General features: G+C 47.2%; 1 protein-coding gene across 2 annotated transcripts in view; it reads left to right on the top strand.

Annotated features, from left to right (window-relative positions):
• Positions 1-8,876: 8,876 nt before the first annotated feature.
• fmn2b (formin 2b) overlaps positions 8,877-15,243 on the top strand; it is a 499,858-nt gene continuing 493,491 nt past the window's right edge. For both annotated transcript variants that reach the window (XM_038814212.1, XM_038814205.1), the window contains exon 1: positions 8,877-8,942. The gene's annotated coding sequence lies outside the window, so the exon portion shown is untranslated. The remainder of the gene's footprint in view (positions 8,943-15,243) is intronic.

The following is a 15,243-nucleotide window of genomic DNA, read 5'->3' as shown; positions in this document are numbered from 1 at the left end:
GGGATCCAAACCCGGGGGGGGGGTGTCCTCTAAGGTTGCCTGGCCCGCAATTGGGGCCTACCCATCGGCGGGCAGGCCAGTTCCGTGGGGGCCTATGTTCCTCCGCACCGGGCCCCTGTAGGGCTCTGCCATTTTGCCCGGGGGCCGGAGCGGAGACGGCAACCCACATGCATGCGCGGACATGCACCGGCTGTGGCGTACATGCGGGACCCGCGCCGGCCGTGGTGCGCTGTCTTTCAGGCGCCGGAGCTGCGGACACCACTCCAACGCCGTACTAGCCCCCTCGGATGGGGTGAACACCTGCCACTTGAGGCCCGCTGACGACGGAGTGGCTGATGCCACTTTTCACGCCGGCGTCAGAACTTGGCCGGGGGATTGGAGAAACCCGGCCATTGTGTCTACAAAAGCAGGCAAGGAGCTGGGAATTCTGAGGAGAGTGACTCACTGTCTGAACTCCTGAAAGCTGCTCCACAATCTACATGGCAATGGCGTGTGATGGAATAATACTTGTCTGAATCAAGGATGCGCTTCACCCAAAAGATCTCTGAGTGTCATTTTGGGCGTGTTTGGCAGGGTGTTTCCCGTCAGCTGTTTGGATGTGATCCAGACCTGGATTCATCCACACTCTCGTCATTTTCTGGGGCCTTGGGGAGGTTTTCCCTGGTCCAGCCTAATTAAGAAGTTTTTCAACAGTGGTGAGCTGAACCCGTTGGCAAGGCTGGCTCCTCAGAGTTTGGGGCGCTGTTTTGAAAGGGTGCCCCAAACTCTAAGTGAGTTTCAGGGTCCCCCACAACCCCCACCCCATAGATAATGGCACCCCCCACAGAAATGGGCATTACCCACCACTCCAAGTGAGGACCCTGCTATGGGGTTACTGAGGGCCCCTGTTTTCGCCCCCCCCCCCCCTATTAGCATCCCTCACTCATCCCCCCCAAATGTTATGTGGCACCTTCATGTCCCCCCCCCCCCCCCCCCCCCCCCCCCCACCACCCTTCATATTCTCCCTCACCCCCCTTTCTTGGACATGCCGTGCTCAGGCCCAGACCCTTGGCAGTGCCATACTAGCTTCCGGGCACCCCAGCCTGGCATGTGAGCAGTGTCCCTGGCACCTTGGAAGTGCCAATTTGGGTACTATCCTGTCCTGTCCCTGACCATCCCGGCGGCTGTAATGGCCTCCAAGACTCCCGGAGCGGCCATCACGCCTGGTCTCCGCTGGAGACCAGTACTTATCGACGTTCAGGTGAGGCCTCGCCAGTCCAACCGGTGATTCTCGGACGTCAGGAGAATGCGGCCTCAATATGGCGTGCATATTTAAATGAGCCTAATGCTGCATTTAAATATGACTATCTGGATCACATCCAGCGAGAGCATAGTCCAAATCGTGCCAAGAGCCGCCAGTCGCAAAGTCCGATTTGGGCCTGCCCCACGATGCACCCAGCGTGCCCCAATAGGTGTTGGGCACAACATATTAGTAGAATCGCGCCCTAAATGTCTCCGATGACACTCAAGAAGCTCAGTACCATAAACTCACTCCATGTGGCAACAGTGTATGCCATCTGCGAGATGCACTGCAGAAACTTACCCAGCCTCATTCATCAGCACCTTCAAAACCCATGATCTCCATCACCTAGAATGACAAGTACATACATGGGAGCACCATCACCCGCAAACTCCCATCCAAGTTATACACCGTCCTGAATTGGAACATCGCTGTTCCTTCACTGTCCCTGGGTGAAAACTTAGAACTCCATTCCAAACAGCACTGTGGATGTGCCTACACCAGGTGGACTGCAGCAGTTCAAGAAGATGGCTCCCCATGGTCTCTCCAGGGGCAATTAGGGATGGGGACTAAATGCTGCCCTGGCCAGCGATGTCCAGATTCTATGAACAAATAGAAAAAAGAAATCCAAATCCTGATATATATTAGAAGCAGAGTTTCCAATATTATGTGCTGCGACACCTACTCAAACCTTCCTTCCACTCCAAACTCGCATTTGTGGCCACTATTTCAACACAATTATTTAAAGGTCAATTAGAAAATGATTGGGGTACCTTTATGGGATGGAGAGTCCCTCATGGCCTTCCTAAAAGAAAATGGCAGGACATAAGAAATGGATGTATACTCGGTCTCTCCCTCCATCAACATCAATGGAGAAACCCTACCAAATGTGGAACATTTCCCATACCTGGGGAGCCACGTATCCTCCAAGGCGGACATCGATCCGACATCGTATCCAATCCATGAGTGCCTCCTTCGGATGCCTAAGGACGAAAGTCTTTGATGACTGCGACATTTGTGCTGACACCAAGGTCCTCGTGTGCAAGGTGATCGTCCTGTCAACTCTTCTAAACAGCTCAGAAACCTGAACTACGTACAGAAGCCACCGCAAGGCCCTGGAGAGGTATCATCAATGCTGTCTGAGATGGATTCTCCATATCAGTTGGGTGGACAAGCGTACTGACGTCAATGTCCTTGAAGAAGCTAAGAGCACCAGCATCGAGGCCATGATCATCCAAAACCAACTTCGCTGGGCCAGCCTTGTGCTTAGGATGTCAGAGTCCCGACTGTCAAAGCAAATCTTCTTCGCCCAGCTCAAAGAAGGCTCCCGAACAAGAAGAGGACAAAGGAACCGCTTCAAAGACACCCTGAAGGCTTGTCTCAAGAAACGCAAGATAGGTGCCTGGGAGGCCCTTGCCCAAAAGAGACCAAAAGGAACTTCTGTGTGAAGGGATACAATTCTTCAAGGACACCCGACGGCAAGAGGAGACCTGGAAAAGGAGCCTGAGAAAGGAATACCAGCGATTTAGAATCCAAGGATAGATCCCACCTCCCGGAAACACCTGCCAAGTGTACGGTCGAAGATGCGGCTCGAGGATCGGGCTCATTAGCCATGCAAGAACCCATAGAATCCATGACCAGTAACACAGAGTTTCTTAGGTGGACAGTCATACTCGTTAGCGAGTGATTGCTGAAGAGGAATCTTGGCAGACATTTGTGATATCTATTTTCTGCTCTCCAAGCTGTAGATCTGCTGGGTTTTTGGAGCCACACTTTGCTGATGGGTTACTGCTATATTTCAGCTGAGATGTTGAACTGAGGTCCGAAGGCCCAAAGGTCCCACTGATTGGTGGGTGGTTAAACTGAAGAAGGTGGAATCTGGATCCATTCAGTCCACTAGTCTCTCTCCAAGGTGGGACAGCGAGGTTTCTTTCATTCATTGTTGGGACATGGCCATTTCAGGCAAACCCAGCAATTATTGTCCATTCCTAGGTGCCGCTGCGAAGGGAGTGGTGAGTCATTGCTCTGAGTTCCCTGCAGTCCATTTGGTGAATTTTCAGTTAGGTAGGTAATTCCAGGATTTTGACCCAGCGATTATGAAGGAAGGGTGATATATGATGTGGATCTTGTGTGACTTGGAAGGGAGTCTGGAGTGATGACAGTTTCTACCAAAGCTGCAAAGGCTGCTTGCATTAACTCCTTATGTGAGGGCTGGGCAGCACTGTCTTGGCCACATTCTGCAAAGTACACTACAGATTGGTGATGCCTCATACAATGGCACTACACAATATGCTTTCAGCTATGGCACTGAATTATGGCAGTCCTTCGATTACATTGCGTGATTCAAGCAATTTTCTCTTCATAACTGGACCTCACATTCTGGTGAGCTATCTCCTGGTGTGTCCCTGTCACCACTATCTGTGCCTGCTCGCTCGCACTGGATCGATTACCACTGAAACTCACTGTCTAACATATACCCAGTGTGCCAATCTCTGGGCTGATGCTTGGGAGCGACGGAGCATGTAATAGCGCATCCTTGTTGGGTCGCTGCTTCTGAAAAGGCTTCTTCGCCAATTCTTCAGGTTCTGTGGCTGAGAACGGCCTAGGTGAGAAATAGAAGTGAATAAAGTGGTTTCTGACTGATGAGACATTAACAGGGGGCAGCCATCACAGTGTCACTTCATGCAGCCTTGTTTTTCTGAGGTAAACAAAGGGGTATAAATAATCGTCACAAACTTTGGTCACATCCAACTCGGTCAGTTCTGGAGGATTTATGAATCTCAGCAGGTCACTGTGCCAGCACGGGGAGCGTCACATTACTGGCTGTTCCTCTCTGGTCTTCATCCTTTTTATGCTGTCTGCCACTTCCTCCTGCAGAGAAGGAGAGTAAAAGATAGCGATTCCCCATTCATAAATATGCCATGAAATTCTCATACACCGACTGCTTTGTATATCTCTTGTATGTTTGTAGATTTTAATTTATAAGAAACATGTGTGGCGATAGTACAAGGAGCATTACAATCTCAGCAAAAACAATGTTGCAGCATCCCCTAGAGTAAAAGTCATGTCATACACAGTGTCTTCTCTATTCCTGTACATTTGGTTGCCTCACATTGAATTGCATTTCAGTCTCCAAGCACCACTACACCCACTCCCATTAAAAATAGTGCACGGTTGTTGGAGGCAACAAAGAGGTAGACTTGCTGACGGCTGCAATTCTTCTCACACTGGACTTGGGATCTTGGACCAGCCATTGAAGAAAGGTGCTTTTTGCCAGGAAGCCAGGGAAGAAGAAAAAATCTCAGAGAAAACACTGGGTGACTGAGGTGGCCCCCCCTTCGCCTCTGGACATCTCATTCCAAGATTGTTGGCAGAGCCCCAGAGAGCAGATCACTGCTCCTCACCAAATAAGGTACCGAAGGAAGAAACAGAAGAGATAGGTAAATGGGAGTAATTATAACAGATGATGTTGTGAATCGAATCTTAAAACTGCAAATGCATGGATAAAGCTATGACTGTACTGCTTTGACACCTAAGCGATGGTGAAGAAATGCTCGCTTGTGATTTACTCAGCCTTCTCTCATTCAAAATGGTGGTGCAGATGGTCGAGCAGATTTAAAAAAAAATGTACATAATATATAATAGACAATTGCTGATATATAAAAACAATTATAAATGTCATCATGGGCTTAGAACATCAAGTTAGAATTTGATGCACTTCAGGTGCTCAGCGATAAACTTATCATCCTCTGGGGCGGCATGTGGCGCAGTGGTTAGCACTGGGTTTGCGACGCTGAGGACCCGGGTTCGAATCTCGACCCTGGGTCACTGTCCGTGTGGAGTTTGCACATTCTCCCCATGTCTGCGTGGATTTCACCCCCCACAACCCAAAGATGTGCAGGTTAGGTGGATTGGCCAGGCTAAATTGCCCCTTAATTGGAAAAAAAAAAATTGGGTACTCTAAATTTAAAAAAAACTTATCATCCTGTACCTTATGTCGCCATCCAAAAATGGTCGTGTTTCATTCTTTGATCTGTATTCCAATAGCCACTGCCAATCAGGCTCAGTCGAGACGACTCAATCAGAGCTCTCATTACTGATCACTGTCCAGTCAACCCTGTGGAAATCGGCATTTCTTCAGGTGACGATAGCATCAGGCTGCGGTAGGGAACTCTACTGGGCCTAGGCCACCAAGCGCCCAATTCCTCCTGGTCAAGACAATTTCACAAGAATTCTTTTTGAAACCATGTTTCAGGGAATGTGCTGCTTTCATTAAAACTATTCTCAGGCTGAATTCACTGTGTGAGCATTGCTCATAGAACTTAGAATGAACTGGACTTTATTTTTTCAGCTCAAATGGTAAATCATCTTTACTAGTGTCACAAGTAGGCTTACATTAACACTGCAATGAAGTTACTGTGAAAAGCCCCAAGTCGCCACATTCTGGTGCCTGTTCGGGTACACGGAGGGAGAATTCAGAATGTCCAATTCACCTAACAGCACGTCTTTCGGGACTTGTGGGAGGAAACCGGAGAACCTGGAGGAAACCCACGCAGACACAGGGAGAACGTGCAGACTCTGCACAGTGACCCAAGCCATCAAGGAATCAAACTCGCGTCTACGGTGCTGTGAAGCAACAGTGCTAACCCACTGTGCTACCCTGCTGCCCTCCTACAGTGATAAAGTGTATATTATTAGTGGTTGGTCTGATAGAGGGGGTCAGGGGGGATTTCAAAAGATGGGACTTTGAGCACCTGACACTGGCAGGGAGGTGGTAAAGGTGAATGTGTTGCCGAGGTTCTTGTTTAACCCTCCCAATTTTCCTTCCCAAGGTTTCTTTACGAAGGATGGACAAATTGGTTTCGGAGGGTGGGGGGAGGGGGGAGGTGGCGGATGGATGGGATATTTAGGAGATGGGGGAAGGAAGGGATAGAGCGGCTCACTGACCTGTTTGCTGAGGGGAGGTTTGTGAGGTTGGAGGATGTGTAGGAGAGGTTTGAGTTGCTGAGGGGGAGCGAGTATAGATATTGACAGGTGAGGGGTTTTGGGCAGAAAGAGCTGCCCACGGGTCCTCGGCTGCTCGACTGTATGTTATTGGAGAAGCTGTTGGTCCCAGTTGAGTGGGGGAAAGGGAGAATTGGGGATATCTATGGGTGGTTGTGGAAGAGATCAAGTGGAAGTGGGAGGAGGAAATGGAGATCGGATTGGGGTCCAGAATTTGGAGTGAGATCATGCATCGAATTAACTCAACCTCCTCCTATGCGAAGATTAGTCTTATACAGTTTGAGATGGTGCATAGGGATCATATGGCTCAGGCTCGGATGAGTTGGTTCTTCCCGGGAGTAGAGGATGTGTGCAAGGGAGCAGGCGAACCATGTTCACATGTTCTGGGGGTGTGAAAAGTTGGGTAGCTTCTGGGAGGCCATGGTTGAGAGTCTGTCGGAGATTGTGGTGGTGGAGATGATGCTGGACCCCATGGTGTCGATTTTTGGAGTGTTGGAGGTGCTAGGGCTGCTGGGGACGTAAGAGGGCTGAGGTGGTGGCCTTTGCCTCCCTGATTGCCCGGCGACCGATACTGTTGAGTTGGAGGTTGGCTGAGCCGTCATGGGGTCGCGGCATGGTTGGGGGATCTGTATGAATTTCTTAGGCTGGAGAAGATAATGTTTGCCCTCAGGGGTCAGAGGAGGGATTTAACACCCTTTGAGGCCATTTCTGCCCGTGTCTGAGGAATTGTTTGTCGTGGGGGGGGGGGGGGGCGCAGCGGGGGGGGGGGGGGGGGGGGGTGTCCGGGGGGGGGGGGGGGGTGTAGGGGGGAGGGGAGGAAGGTGGGGGGCTGGGGTTTAAAATGGGAAAATTGATCAATCTATATGTACTTTGTTTACTTTGTGCTATATTGATGTCTTTTTTTGTGTGTGGAATAAAATATATGGGCTGGATTCTCCCGCCGCAAGAAGGCCACGGGCGAGCCGCGTACAATGGAGAACTCCATTGTCCTCGGGCGGGATTCTCCGGTTGCCGGACGAAAGCAGCCGTAGAATCCCGCCCTATATTGTTTTTAATAGTTTCTTGAAAAGAGTGACTCGGTGGATGGAATCTAATGTGTGGGTTCAGATGGCATTTGGAAATTATTTTTTCTTTCCCCTTGCAGTTCATGGCTTTCACCTGAACTGTGTGACTATATTATACCTGACACCCATTAGACAGAAACTCAATTGAATATTATCTTCAGCGCTCATTTTTGATCCATCGTCTTGTGTTTTTTTAATTCGCTGGAACCTTTACCAGTTCTTTTTACTCAAATTGACAGAAAATCATCTGTTTTTTTGACAGTTGAGTGCATCACTGCCATAATGAGGTGGACGTGAACTTAAGGGCTCGATTAGAAAAAGAATAGGTCGCAATTGAGAAAGGTATCAATGGTATAAATAGAATGTGTAGTTATTTTATGTCAAGCATACTTTTAATAGCGTATTGTAAATTGGATTGATTTTATTCACAAGCGGAAGATTACTCATCAGGAATCAATATGGATGAAATTAGATCCTCTTAAAATGGAAAGGACCTGGCAGATTTATTGATCAAAATTAAATTGTGATGGTGTAGATGTAACGGCAAACCCAGTACTATTGCAAGAATTGCTGTTGTCTCCAACACAATCATCGCTGATAAGACTACACATTTCAGAGGTTTAGAATAAAGATTGAAACATGTTGCTGTTGTGCACTCATAAGAAACTAGGGATTAACATGTTTCTGTTGGACGTTGAGTTCAATATTCATTTGTAACATCCTGTTACAAGCAGAATCACATTTAAAGGGCTTAATTCTATCTGAGGCATTTTCTCCAATGACTCTTTGAGCAGCCTCAATCCACTGCAGCCCCGCCTCTCAATAGTCTTACTCAGCATAGCCCCACCTCTGCCAAAGATCCCATTTTAACTAACCTCACCTCAGTTGCTCCTCTTTAGGCCCACTGCAGTGACGTTTCACTGCTCAAGTAGTGATTCTCTTTAATGAAAAGAGCCACTTAAGCTATAGTATGTTTAGTTGGTAGTTTATTCATGTTGAGAAAATGTGTGGTAGATAATATGTGCAGGTGAGTATATTTTCAACAGTACATTTGCTTTTAAGTGACAAATTTACTTTTAATATTCACGCAATTATCAAATTCTACTCTGTAAGAAAGCTACAAAATATGATCAAGTAAAGCAATGTTATGAAGCAGTGTTCAATGTTCTGCTGTTCATGTTATGTCTTTTTGTCAGAAGGTCCATTAGTTTAATTCTACATGCCTTGAGGTAAGATAATTTGCTGTGGCACACTACTTGTGGCAATTTTGTTCAAATGAAAATATGACTTGTATCAAAATTGCAACTATAGGTACTATACATCATTAAAGTTTTTTTTTCCTTACTGCTTGTTTTGGTATTTCAAAGACCATCCCAACCAGGAGTTGGGAATGTGTGTGTTTTCCCTAATTGTACTAGTGCTCCAATAAATAGGTTCCAGGTGAGGTTAGTTGAAGTACTTTATTGCCATTGCCATCTCATTTCATGAGTCCTTAACTTTTCAGTGTTATTTATTGTATTTTGTCTGGAGGTGAGTGTTGTGAATGCTCACCAGAGCTCACTCATGCTGAACCTGCCACCCATAAACAGCAGAAGGTGAATAAGAGTATTTTACACTGTGATCCTTACTCAATTGTGGATTTTCTTTAAATGGGGTGATGAAACTTATTCAGGATATAGCTTTTTTAAGATATTTCTTTCTCACTGCCTAACAAACTCCAGGATTTGAGATTTGAATGGCACAGCTGTAACTGCTCTGATCCGGTTCCTCTAGGGGCCTCACGGTAGCATGGTGGTTAGCATCAATGCTTCACAGCTCCAGGGTCGATTCCTGGCTGGGTCACTGTCTGTGCGGAGACTGCACGTCCTCCCCGTGTGTGCGTGGGTTTCCTCCGGGTGCTCCGGTTTCCTCCCACAGTCCAAAGATGTGCGGGTTAGGTGGATTGGCCATGCTAAATTGCCCGTAGTGTAAGGTTAATGGGGGGGATTGTTGGGTTACGGGTATACGGGTTACGTGTGTTTAAGTAGGGTGATCATTGCTCGGCACAACATCGAGGGCCGAAGGGCCTGTTCTGTGCTGTACTGTTCTATGTTCTACTGTTGACTGCCATCTGAAGCTGTGGGACAAAGGAGAAACTTTTTCTTTTGATTATAAACTTCCAATTTGCAGAAAAAGTATTTGAGTTTTCAGTAGTTCTTTGGGAGTAATATTTTGGTATGGCTATTCACATTATGAATTAATTCTGCAAATGAGTTAATTTTTGGAACACGTGCCTGTTTTTCTATATGCAGTTAGTTTTAGGATTGTGTTTATGTACTGTTTGTTTTCATTGTACAAGGAATGTAATGTACCTGCAGTTGGCTCTCTTGAAAGTGAATGAAGTATCTTGATTTCTTTGGTTTGGCTTAGTGTCACATATGAAATGAATTGAAAATCGCTTATTCTCACAAGTAGGCTTCAAATGAAGTTACTGTGAAAAGCCCCGAGTCGCCACATTCAGGCTGATACGGGAATCGAACCGTGCTGCTGGCCTGCCTTGGTCTGCTTTAAAAGCTAGTGATTTAGCATACAGTGAAAAATATTGTTATGCATGCAGCTCAAACAGATCATTTCCGTGCATAAAAAAATAAAATACAGAATAGGGGGAACATAATAGGGGGAACATAATAGGGGAAACATAAATACACTACGTAAATACATAGACACAGGATTCTGGTGAAGCATACAGGAGTGTAGTACTGCTCAGTAGAGAAGATGTGTGAAGACATCAGATCTGTCCATCAGACGAATGGGAGCAAGGAGGGGGAGGGGTGGTCAAAGAGCCACCATTTTACTGAAGATGAAATCCATTAGTTCCTTACACAGATTTAGGATAAAGGAGGGCATGTTGGCAAAATGAAAGAGGCAGGTTTTTGCACAGGGTTTGGCATTGTTGCTCCCTCCCTCACTCCAATTAGTTTTATTCCCAACGTGAAACTTGATTTGTGTGTAACAATATGTATCCTTTGCTCCCTTTTCATCTTTACATTCTTGCTGATTATGAATGGCCGCTAAGTTTCAGAGAGGAGACTTTGTGCAGCATAGGGCAGGTTGATATTGAGTAGGTCCAATTGATGTGTCACTGATATCTTGGCATTTACAATTAATGAAGAATGGCTTTTGAGGAGAGGTGGTTTTTGCCTTTAAAAAAAATTACTAAGTACTGCTGCAGAATTGTAGAATCCCTATTGTGCAGAAAGAGGCTATTTGGCCATCTAGTCTGTGCCGCCCCTTCAAAGGAGCACATTATTCCTATCCAATGTTTGGGCACTAAGGGGAAATTTAGCATGGTCAATCCACCTAACCTGCACATCTTTGGACTGTGGGAGAAAACCAAAGCACCCGGAGGAAACCCCTAAAGTGCAAACTCCACACAGACAGTCACTCGAGGTTGGAATCGAACCTGGGTCCCTGGTGCTATGAGGCAACAGTACTAACCATTTGCCTTGTAGAAAACCTTATTCACCTGCATGGTCTACCCCACCCACACAAACATCAATCATCCATTCACCTATCTATAAAAGAAATTGGGAACAAAGATGGGAAGGTTCTGAAATACGAACAGAAACTTGGGCAGCACGGTCATGTTCACTGTCTGTACACACCCTGCCAAAGTCCCCCCCCCCCCCCCCCCCCCCCCCCCCCCCCCCCCCCCCCCCCCCCCCCCCCCCCCCCCCCCCCAAACTCAATATACAGCTCTGACCCAAACTCCTCAGAAAACCCATCTGGACCCAGTGACTTCCCTGCCTGCATCAAACCCACACAGTCCATCACCTCTCTCAGCCCAACCGGGGGTCCCCAGTCCCTGCAGCTGCTCCTTCTCCACCACTCTTGGTCTAGTCCAGCCCAGCCAGAACCGCCTCATACCCTCTTCCCTGGTCGGAGGCTCTGATTCATACAACTGTTGATAGAAGGCTTCAAAGAGCCCATTCACCATCTCTAGCACCAACACCCCATGCCTCTCTCATCCCTCGCCCTTCCAATTGCTCACATGCCGCCTGCTTCCTCAACTGATGACCCATATCCTGCTTGCTTTTTCCACATACTCATAAACTGCCCCACTGGCCTTCCACAGCTGCCCTATGGATAACAGTCCAACCTCTATCTGCAGCCTGTGTCTCTCCTTTAGCAGCGCCTCCTACGGGGCCACTTGAATATTTCCGGTCCACCCTCAGGATGTCCTCAATTAACCTCGGGGCCTCCCGTTCCACTCTCCCTATGTGCCCGATAACAAAATAAATTTCTCCCCCTTATTACTGCCTTCAGTGCCTCCCACAGTGTGGAGGCCATGACCTCTCCTGTATTATTCAGCTCCACATTATTTCGAATGGTCGCTCTCACTCTAAGACCCCATTGTCCACCAGAAACCCCACATCCAGCCTCACTGTGGCCAGTGATCCTCCCCCTGCACCACGCTCACCATCACATACTTGTCCCCAGGGTCAGCTGATATACTGCCTGTCATGATATGCACTCATGCACATAATGAGATACAGACGGGCAGTGACAGACACCCAGTACAGCCAATCAACACACAGGACAGAACACAACCAATCACCAGGCAGAACACTAGAAGCTGGTCTGGCAGTATAAAACACACAAGGCATCAACACTCTGCCTCTTTCTGGTGACAACTGTAGTGACAGTCAGGGTGTATATATCAGTTGCACCTTCTACACACGGCTCAGAGCTAGTCTGGTCTAGTTAGTTATAGTGAGCACGCTTGGATTGGTAGAGTGTCAAACCCACAGTGAACTGTGTGCACTGCTGAACAAGTTCAATAAAGCGTATTGAACTAACATCAAAGTTTGGAGTCTATTTTCAAGTACAACTGCATCCAGTTGCAGTCCATGTTACCCCAGGGTGATTAACACAACACTGCCGACCTCGAAGGTCACCCTCTTGTTAACCAGCACCACCACCCCCTCATCATTTTATCCAACCTCCAGTGGAACACCTGATCCCCCAGCTTCAGGTGTGTCACCTGAAGAAACACGATGTCCACCTTCAAACTCTTGCGCAACCACTTAACCGACCCATTCAGCCCCCGCACATTCGACATAATCAACCGGATTGGAGGGGCTCCCCACCCTCTTTCCTTGCCAGTCAGCCATATCCCTCCATTACCCAGTTCCACCGGTCCATGCCCACACTCATCCGGGCCTTCCCCAAGATGTCCGCCGCCATCCGTTCTTAATCAACTGCGCTACGCCAGCTTTACCCACGTCTGCAACCCATCTACCCCCACCCCCACTCTCCCTCCTCCTGTCGACCCCCCCCCCCACTTCACTCCCGTTAATTAGGCAAACAACTAGCATCGTGGCCCCCATCCAGGGTCTCTGTCTACCCGCCTTCCCCAAATCCACTCTTCACCACCCCCCCCACGCCCTTAAACCCAAACATAAAAGAAAGCGTACTCACCCTCTCCACTCCCATTCTCCTTAAATTCATCAATTCACCTATTCTGTAAACCCACATTTAACATCTCCACAGTTCAGAATCCACACAGTCCACGGTCTCCATAAACTCCCTCGCCTCCTCCGACATATCAAAATTAAAGCCCCTGATGCTGATGATGACCCACAGGTGAGCTGGGTGCAGCACCCCAAGCTTCACCCACTCCTTGTAGAAGGCAGTCTTCATCTGGTTGTAGCTCAACCACTGCTTGGCGAACTCGGGTCCTGGTATATCCTTCGCTTGCTCCCCTCCCAGTACACTACTTTGTCTGCCTTGCCCATCTCATGATTCCCCCCCCCCCACCCCACCAATTCCGGTTGATTACGTTGCATGTGTGGGGGCTGAACCTGTAGTCCATAGAAAACAGTTTATAGCCATCGCATTTTTCTAAAAGATAGATAGTGTTAGTGACTATGAATGCTCTGTAGCTCGTCGGGGAATTGTATAAAGAACAGGATTGAGTCGATTATATGAATTACCAAATACTTTGATTTTTTTTTTCTTTCATTTAATTATTCTTTGTGCTGCTGGGCTTGTGGCAAAATCATGGATGATACTGGTGGGTAATGTCTCTTGTAGTATTGCATATTTTGTCTTGGGGTGTGGTGAGTTTTTCCTATAACTATTTAGTTCTGAATATGATTGAGCACTTCTGATATAAATTGTACATGCTGTGATGAAGGAAAGGGGGAGCTGAATGGATAAGCTGCTGAATTGAATTGTGAACTGCACCTTTGATTTCAAACTACTAGCAATTTAAGTTTGATTTTGAAGAACGAACCTGTTCAGAAAGGTAGTCGGGAATGCTTACAAACGTGAGGCAATTCCGCAACAAAATGGTTGTAATGTAAGCAACAGGACACTAGGTGTCACATGTGTGCTTCGTACAACTACTAAAATATTCAAGTTGTCGTGTGTGTTGGGATGCCGATCTTCAAGTGCACTTTGAATCTCAAGATCATTGAATTATTGAGTCATGGAGGTCCACAGCACAGAAAAGGCCATTCGGCCCATTGTATCTGTGATGGTCAAAATAAACCACCAAACTATTCTAATCCCATTTTCCAGCACGTGCACATCTAAAATACTTTACTTTACGAGGGTCTCTGCCTACACCACCCTTTCAGGCAGCGAGTTCCAAACTCCCACCACCCTCCTGGGTATTTTGTTTCCCCTCTAAACCCTCCACCAAGGGGAAATGTTTCTTCCTGTCTACTCTAGCTATGCCCCTCATAATTTTATACATCTCAATCCTGTCTCTTTTCCTCCCCCACCCCTCCCCTCAGTCTGCTCTGCTCCAAAAAAAATAACCCTAGTCTATCCAATCTCTCTTAACTAATTCTCTCGAGCCCACGCAACATCCTGGTAAATCTCCTCTGAACCCTTTCCAGTTTTAACACATCCCTTCTATAATGTGGATTTCAGAGCTGCACACTAGCTGTGGTCTAACCAATGTATCATGCAGTTTCAGCCTAGCCTCCCTACTCTTAAACCCTATGCCTCGGCTAATAAAGGCAAGCATACCATAAGTTGCCTTAACCACTGTATCCACCTGCTCTGCTACCTTGAGGGACTGGTGTGTGTGGTAATATGCTTCTGGACAGTTCTGTAGCTAGTTAGCTATGCAACCTCCAACCAGCTGGTGGCACCAGACATGCATTATGTGACCGGAGATACCTGCCAGTTGGTAGTAAGACGTACAACAGGATAGTCGCACTCGAGAGTCGCTCCAGAAGAGTTCACCAAATTCATTTAGTAACTTTGTTTGTCTAGTAACCTGTTAGTTATCTTTCCACATGTTTGCTAATAAATAATCGTTCTAGATAACCCAACTAGATGTTCCATGTACATCATTACAATGGTGGGATCACAGAACACAAGACGGTGTACATGCCCACCAAGATCCCTCTGATCCTCAGTGCTTCCAGGGCCCTGCTATTTATTAAGTATTCCTTTGCCTTGTTTATCCTGCCCAAGTGCATCACCTCACACTTATCCAGATTGAATTCCATTTGCCACTGATCAGCCTGCTTATATCCTCATGTAATCGAATAATATCCTCCTCACTATTTACGACCATACCAATTTTTGTATCATCTGCAAAAGTACTGATCAGCCCTCCTACATTCACAGGCAATGTGGATCAACACTCCTACATTCACAGGCAATGTGGATCAACACTCCTACATTCACAGGCAGGCAATGTGGATCAACACTCCTACATTCACAGGCAGGCAGGCAATGTGGAGGATGTGAAGGAGTGGATCCAGTTAATCTGCTTTTGCAGAGAATTGGCATGGAGATGATGGACCCAATTGCCTCCTGTGTTGCAGCAATATTCTATAAATGTACAACTTGGCCTAAATGATGGCAGAGTAAGTCAGAGGCCCAGTCCTTGCA

The sequence above is a fragment of the Scyliorhinus canicula genome, chromosome 1, assembly GCF_902713615.1.
Source record: "Scyliorhinus canicula chromosome 1, sScyCan1.1, whole genome shotgun sequence".
Lineage (NCBI taxonomy): Eukaryota > Metazoa > Chordata > Chondrichthyes > Carcharhiniformes > Scyliorhinidae > Scyliorhinus > Scyliorhinus canicula.
The sequence above is the reverse complement of the archived record's forward strand: the minus strand, read 5'-3'. Positions and strand labels throughout refer to the sequence as shown.